Genomic DNA, 8422 nt, shown 5'->3' on the forward strand with positions numbered 1-8422 from the left:
CGCATTATTCATGTTTTCCGAGGTTACACACAGCACCAAAATTCCCACAGCCATCACTGCATTTGTTTTGCTGAGAGGAATACAAATGTGCTGTGTCTGGCACCCACAGAGATGCTCTGAACCACAGTAGGAATCACACATCCAAACTACATTTGAATTTGCAAGTCTCTCTCCAGGCTGGAAACAACACCTCTGGGTCATTTCTCTATGAAACTTTTTTTGATGGGCACGGAGGATTGGAGTTATGTTTTTGACAACTACAAACGCTACACCAACCTATCCTGTCATCTTTGACATATATAATTTATTATTTACATTTATTAAAATGAAGACATCAATATGTGGTGTCTTAAAGTGATTACTTTAGTGTCTTGACCAGCATCAGAGGGACTTTAGCACAGTTGCCTCATGGAGAACATCTTATCTATCTCACACTTTTACCCCGGTGTGGGATATATCCTATAAGTTAAAGCTGCAATTTAGATTATTAATGTCTTTTTTTAACAATAAATCAATATTAAAAACTGTGACCAGACAGTAAAGTTCAGCTTAACTCCATGTGTCGCTTTAGATGCTTTTTGTTTTGGTTTGTGTGACTGTTTTGGTTCAGTTTTGTGGATATACAGGTTTTCATAGGCTTCTATGCAAACCTATGAGTAGCTAGGTATACCTCATCATTCCACTGAATGAGTGCCTTATAAAAACACTAATACATTTCTTGTTGTGGAGCAATTTTGACCCACTCGTTTTTACAGCGCTGCTTCCATTCACTGAGGTTTGCATCCATTTATTTACACACAGCTCTCTTAAAGTCCCACCACTGCTGTGCTTGGGATCATTGTCCTCTTGCATGAATCAGTTTTGACCGTTTGGCTGTCAGACACACGGCCTCACATTTGACTCGAAAATACTTTAATATTCAGAGGTTTCATGGTCAACTCAATGACTGCAAGGTGCCCAGGTCTGGTAACACCCGTCCACCACCGTGCTTAATAGTTGGTATGCGTATAACATTGTTTATTATGACCACACATCCCCACTTTAGTCCTGTCTGTCTAAAAGACATTGTTCCAGAAATCTTTTCCATTGTTGTGTTCTTGTTTTTTGCAAACCTAACCCAGGCTGCCATGTTCTTCTTAGAGAGAAGAACATGGCCTGGAAACGGCAACAAACAAGCCATATGTACAGTCTTTATCTAACTCTCCTCTCATGAACTTACTGACTGGCAACATTTCTGCTTTGACAAAGGTGCTCACACTGCTCAATTAATCAGTTCCATTTGATTTGCAGCACCTGGTTGGTTCTTGCCCTCTTAATTCTTATGGAAGCTTTTTCTGTATATTTAAATTAATCTTCAACAGGTGGCATGAGTGGAAAAACCACACAGACAAGGCTAGCAAACAGCTGATGAGGGAAGTGTGGCATTGCGGAGTTGTGCTGTCCTTCAGTAAGTGGAGACAAAAACAAAAAAGAGTGAGAGAGAGCTAAGAAGCGGAAGAAATGTGAAAGATTTCTGAAGTGGACAGTGAGCCGTGGACAAATGAATGTTAATATTACTCACTGCATGCCAGAAGTGTGAATAGTATACACACCATAACAACAGTATCATGAGTATGTGCACATTGTGTCCAAAAAGAGTCAGTTGGTGTATCTGCCAACAGAACGCAAAACATTCTTTCCAGATGTAACCTCTCATTTTTTAGTGAGCGGCCACTCTTCATACCTGCTACCACTGCTTCAGGTTCACAGTTCAGCACCTGCAGCTTATGTTACCTGCAGTTGCATCAGATGTCAGCCTTGGTCATTTGAATCATGATACATGGATATAAAATGTGTAGTATATGTTATAAAAATCTCTGCTAAGCTAATGGTCGCCTTGTTTTATTTTTAATTATTTTCTGACAGATAACAGGCACATTAGGGCTTTGTCAGCAGGCAATACTGATGTCAAAAGCAGAAATGCTTCTTTCACTAACTGCAATAAACACAAGCCTGGCTGATATTCTCATACGTCATTAACTTTTGGTTATATCTATTGTAGATATAATTTGTGCCTTAGCGGCTGGATTCAGGCATGAGTTATGGTTAAAGGCACATCACATTATCTCGGCTAAATCTAAGTGAGATGGATTGAGGGAAAGAAGATGCAGCGATGAGAAATCCTGGAACTTTCCATTTGGTGTCGCTGGGATCTGTGACTTTGACAGCTGTGCCTTCCAGTGGCTGAAAAAAAACTGTTTAAATGCAAAACTTAATCCTAACAGGAAGCCTGTCTTTCCTCTGTCAAGTCTGTGGCAAGCTGATTTTAACACACGAGATAATCAACGCGATTTGTATTTTCTTCCATATATTTGTGTAAATTTTGTGTTTGCAGTGTATTGAAATCTGGTTGGGTGTCACTAAAGGGTGCATACATACAGAATATCATGCATCGCTCGCTCAATTTTCTCAACGCCTCAAATGCAAATGAGCCCATTTGATGTAGTGGTTGTTCAAAAGATATTGTAGAGGCAAGGAGATTGGTTACCGAGGTTGATAATTAAAAATGGGAGGCTCTTCCCTCGCCTTCCTGTGTTTATAAGCAAGTGAACAAAATTCTCCTCAGAAATTATCTGAGTTGGCAGACGGACAGATGAATACGTCTGGTAGTTAAAAGGAAAAGCAGCCACGCACTGTTTCAATATGTGTCAGAACAAGATGGTAGCTTTCTGCAAGCCTCCATTACAAGGCTTTACTAATCCAAACATGCAAATCTGTGTCTAAAAAGCGCTTTATGCATAATCCTAACACAATTTCTATGGTATTAAGATGGGGCAACAAGAAAAAGACTGGTTGCCAATACAGTATCAGTATGTCAGCTCTTTATTGAGCCGTACTGTAGCACAGAGCTAAGCAAACTGCAGCAGAAAGCACACAGGAAAGCATGCATAATGATTTTCAAAATACTGCTGTACTGGAGAAGCACACAAAACAAAAAGTAATATTTCATTCTTGCAGTGATTTGAGTCTTTATCACGGTGAGCACTCATCAGCTGGCACACAGAGTCGTGGTTAATAAGTTCAAGAAATCAGCAAGGAATTTCACATTGATTTTCCACTTGAACTGTGTCCATGTAGCTGATTATTTTCTAACAGCAGTGGGTTTGATTGCAGGGATCAACATCACATTGCCCAATACTTCAGTCCTCTTTAACAAACATGCAGGAGCCTTGATTTAACCAAAGAACGCTTCGAGCTTAATTCATGATTGAAGACCGAGTCTCTAAAGTAAGGAGAGGCTTGCCAAGTTCATTTATATAGCACAAATTCCTTCTATAAAAGGCACTTATGTGACTGATATAATGCATTAAAAGGAAACTGCGGGGAATGAGTAAGATGCCACCACCAGCTTCACCTGTTCTGACATTTCTGAATGTGCACAGTTCGGAAATAGGTGTCTCTGAATGAATGCTCTCGAATTCCCTTTTAATGGCGGCTTGAATCCCTCATATGACAATGTGTTATTATGCAGCTAATTTGCATCAGCAACTCACTTTCACTGGTAATATTCAGCGACAATGCAGGATGCAGTGTGGCATTCACACACTCTAAGGGAAAACTAAAGGCATTGTGAAATAATGGGTGGTAAAAGAAGGTGCTTACATTACAGGCTGAGATTTACATCCTGTCTCCTAACCATGAGCTTCCCTCAGCTATAGTTGTTTTGCCTGGCATTAGATCACACTGGTTTCTCTAACAATAATTAAATAAATAATCAAAGCAATAAATACACAGTTCTCACAGCTGCATTTAAAATGATAAATATGACATTCACTTTTTGTTTTGGTTTCAAGTCTTATTTTCAGCTTCTTTAAATATGTGAATGTCATTCAACTCCAGTGATGGCTATAAATCCCTCATCCTTGCTCCAGGGGACAGTGTCGGGAAACGGTTACCATATTAACATCTCTAAATCAAAACTGTATTCACACTGCTTATGATTTTCCCTCAGACACGCCGCGAGTGTTTAAATAAATCACGTGAGTTTAAAATATTACTGCGAGGCTACGAGACTTACAAGAAGTTCTGCGGTGACTCTGAGACAAATTTACTCACGAATGGTGACATTTCCAAAGAGTGATGCAAGCTGACACCGCCACCCTGCCCTTTCCTGCGCAATTCAGCTCGATTTGTTACAATTATAATTCACTGTCCAGAGAGCGGGGCAGAGTGGGACGTGCGTGTGCACGTGTGTCGTGAAGTACAAATGCCACCACGGTACGAACAGACCGGTTACAATATGTTAGGATGAATACCTCGCAGCGCACACCGCAGACAACAGTTCATTACTGCCTGATTACCATATGCTTGTGAGACCGCAGGTTCAAACCTGGTTCAGATCCAGCCGGTGATTCATGTCCGACCTGATTTCACTCCGCTGTGCGCTGTTTACAGCAACAATGGAAGGTGTTTTCAATCAGTGACACAAAACGTCTTTAAATCTCGCTAATTGCGCGGGATGATGAAAATCACATTTCCTCTGCACTGGCCTGTGTGGGGGGTGGTGGACCAGATTCAAAGCTGGTGAAAGGATACGTGCCAGCTGGTAGCAGGTGATGTCAAATCGAGTAAGTCCTTTCGGTTAGAAAGACGAGAGAGGGAGCAAGGCCATCTGTGCCTGTGGAGATTTAGAAGGAAACGAACAGAGGTTTACAAATCTGACTTTGTAAAGATGTAGTCGGTTTGATTTGCCCGAGACAGCGTGAGTGCGCGCATGTATTGTATGATGGGACATATTATTGTAGGCCAATCTGGGTATTAGGAAAGTAGTAGTTATGGTTAGGGTTGGAGTAAGTCTCCATGAATGTAAGCCAGTGTTCTTTTCGTTTGAAGTGTGTGTGTGTGTGTGTGTGTGTGTGTGTGTGTGTGTGTGTGTGTGTGTGTGTCTCCCATGTATTCGTTAACTAGCAGTGATTCAAAGCCTACACAGACACGATACGGAGGCTAAAAGATTAACAGCGTGTCACTGTCACATGATTCAAATTTCTCTGCATTATGAATGTAAGGATGAGTTTAAAAATACACAAGACTGTGAATTATGCAGCCACGCTCTGTGGTTGTGCAGCTTCGAGTCAAAAAGCCTCTCAGTGAGTAATGTGGCAAATGTGACTGAGGAGAGCACCAGGCTGGAGGTGAAACATGTGACATGAAACAGCATTCACGTTCTGTTCAAGTGCTGCCAAAAATCTTTGGCACAGTTTATTTCATAGCAGAGGGGGGGAAATGGGGGGGGGGCAATTAGTTTATTAAGAGCAGTGGAATAATTAGGCGCAGAGAATATACCACCCGTGGAGAGTGTAAATAAGGCAATTTATTTGCTATCATGCAGCTGGATTCTTGTGCACTAAACTCCCCAAAACTCCAGCGAGCGATAGCATACCTTAATGAGCACTATCCTTTTGCTTTTTTTTTTCTTTACACCCTCTGCAAATGAATTGTTCTTAGACTAATTCTTGATAACTGATTTTTAGCTGAAAGCTCAACATACTTTGTGGGGTGTGTCTTAAACAATGCCTTTTCTATTCACCCCAATCATACATATATATATTACTTAAAAATATCTCATTTTGATTCATTATGGGATGCTGCCTGAAATTCTCATTGTCAAATGAGGCAAACAGTATTGTGTGTGTGGGAGAGAGAGAGGTGCTGGGTGCATGTGTGTATGCTGCCACCTAGTGACAGCACGCAGAACAACGAGAGCAGATGAGTCATTCTTGCAGCCCGGACCGACTGCCTTTCCTCGGCGCTGCTGCAGAGGGACCCGGGTTAGGTCATAAATTAGTCTCTTTTAACATTCACAGCTGATGGAAGGCAATCTCAAGGTGTGTGAAGATGAGGTTGAAAGGATGTGTAGACGGTGAGCACAGAGCGGGGAAAGCTGGGGAGGGGAGGTGGCAGCGGTGATGGTGACAGAAGGAGTGAAACATGGATATGTGGCTCTGTGAAGCAAGAATAAGAAGGCGTGAGCCAGTAGAGCAGGGCCGTGGACAGCTAACCATTCAGAGGAACAAAAAAGGAGCTGTCATTGAACAGTTCTGCAGTGTTATTTCTGGAAAGAAAGAAAAACATTAAACCAAGAAGTTTATTTTCAGTGGCTTTTTCTGGAAGTTTATAATTAGATAGACGTCAGAGCATTTTTTTTTTTCTTTTTAGGAACACTGAAAGCAATTCTCAAGGCCAAGAGGCTGTAAAAACTTCAGCACCTATCTCTTCTCCCCCCCCCTATAACCTTGAAGAAAAGCAGCATATGTTTTAAAGAGGTCACTGATAACAGGATTGTTTATGTCTTACAGACTTTTGTCTTCCCAAAGATCAAACTCTGCATAATTTAATATTATGTTTAGAGTACATTTATGTTGACAAAATTGACATTCAAAGCCGCTTTTGGCGCTGTTTAAGCGTACTGTGATTTAATCATGTCCCGAAGCCCCTACGTGCTAAATTAAGTCCCGGCAAAAGCAAATGTGTGTATTGAGGATTAAAGCAACGAAACGGCATAACATAGATGGATTTCCACTCGGAGGAGGCGTTAAAAATCTAGCAATAGAGGAGCAAAAAAGAAAAAAATACCCAGTGTGGAAACAGTTACCTTGAACATTCCGCTGAAAGGAAATGTCACAGGTGTTTATCCATTCGCTGAACTCCTCTCTTCCATAACCTCCAGCGAAATTGCCATAAGACCTCTAAATGACTGTAGACTGTAGTCAATTTCCAGACCCAAAGCCCCATGAAGTCAAGTAATACCACAGGCCAGTCCAGCATGAAAAGTATTAAGGCAGGCGCTGAATTCATGTGAGGATAAATAGCCTTCCATCCACTGTGTGAGTTAATCTTTTTAATTGTGTGTCTTTTGTTGATAAATGGGTTTTTTTAGCATCCTTCATTTGGTAATACAAGAATAAATATGCATGTTAGGCCAATTTCCTTCTCACTCTGTGTTCAATCACAACTTGAGACACGGCATTCCATCCCATAATTACCACGTGACAGGTAATTTTAGTCAAGTAAAGCCTGGCTGTATTGATATTTTATTAAAAAAACTGCTGTAAAGGGATGATGTATGCGGTTTAAAAACTGTCATTAATTACAGTCTGACATCGACCTTTATGTCCTTTTTCACATCCTACCAAAATGCTGTCATCAATTTCAGTGAAATATAGAGTCACAATAAGTATGCATTAAATGGCTTAAAGAGGCCATACGTTTAAATTCTCCCCCTGTCCAGCACATCGCTCTCCTCCCTGGAGTCACTCTCAGAAAATTACACCATTACAACATTTTTAACTAAGCAGCCTCGGGCCACCGAGCCACTTGACACATCCTCATCCGTCTCTCTCCCTCAGATGTCGTCCACATCATAAACTCTGGCAGTCTGCACAAACACGCGCCGAGGAAACGCGTCGTGAAGGAGCGGTGACATTGACGGAGTGAGAGTGCGGCCACAGTGCGATGTAACAGCACGCTGCCACTTATGAAAACACCTACTACACACTGTCAGCAACTTAACCTTCTATCACCTGAATCCCCCGCTGGAGGATTAAATGTGGCAGATGTAGGACGAGAGGAGGGGGATCAGGGGAAGGGAGTGACAGAGGTGAGGTGGAAGGTGGGAGTGACTTCATAAGTTTTGGGAGAAAAACAGCTGAAAGGTGGAAAAGAAGGGAAACCGAGCAAAGGTTATACATGAGAAGAATGAGAAAAGGTGGAAGAAGAATTGAAATAAGGCACTTGTTCATATGTGATGCCAAGCAATGGTGCCTGATGTCCACATTATACATATGCCTTTGTAGCTGAGAAAATGTGGGGGACACCAACAATATCTAAAGCACATTTTGTGCCAGTTCTTCCCATATTAAGATTATTTTTATATATAAGTATACTGGTAATAAATGTGAGTAATTAATGAATACATTTCTGATGAAAATCACCATAAACAGCAAATTAATTCATCATCTGTACTGCTTGGTAAACATCTGGACTGCAATCCTTAAAAAAAGCAAATGTAAAAATTTGTTCAGTACATCTGTTTATGTTATGTGATAAAATCATCATATCATTATTCACCAGAGTCTCAGTGCATATTTAAGGCTTTAAATTTCATTATTATCCTTCGCTTATATAAATTGGATCTGTGATGCTGTAATTAGGATTCATCATCTGGAGATGATTAATATATGTTGTCAGGCCACGAAGAATGAATGCAGTTCTGAAGGCAATGGGCTCCAACCTAGTATTAGGTATACACCTTGCTGAGACTAGGTTGGAGCCCCTTGCCTTCAGAACTGCATTCATTCTTCGTGGCTTCCAAAAAGTTGCTGAAAACATTCCTCAGAGATTTTAGTCCATATTGACATGATAGCATCACATAGTTGCTGCAGAT

General features: G+C 41.0%; 1 long non-coding RNA gene across 1 annotated transcript; it reads left to right on the forward strand.

Annotated features, from left to right (window-relative positions):
* Positions 1–4358: 4358 nt before the first annotated feature.
* LOC120728709 lies at positions 4359–8054 on the forward strand. The gene is made up of 2 exons (XR_005694771.1): positions 4359–4607; positions 7386–8054. It is a non-coding gene; the product is annotated as an uncharacterized LOC120728709 (long non-coding RNA).
* Positions 8055–8422: the final 368 nt, after the last annotated feature.

This window comes from Simochromis diagramma, unplaced genomic scaffold (assembly GCF_900408965.1).
Source record: "Simochromis diagramma unplaced genomic scaffold, fSimDia1.1 OVJJ01000302.1, whole genome shotgun sequence".
In the NCBI taxonomy this organism is placed as follows: domain Eukaryota; kingdom Metazoa; phylum Chordata; class Actinopteri; order Cichliformes; family Cichlidae; genus Simochromis; species Simochromis diagramma.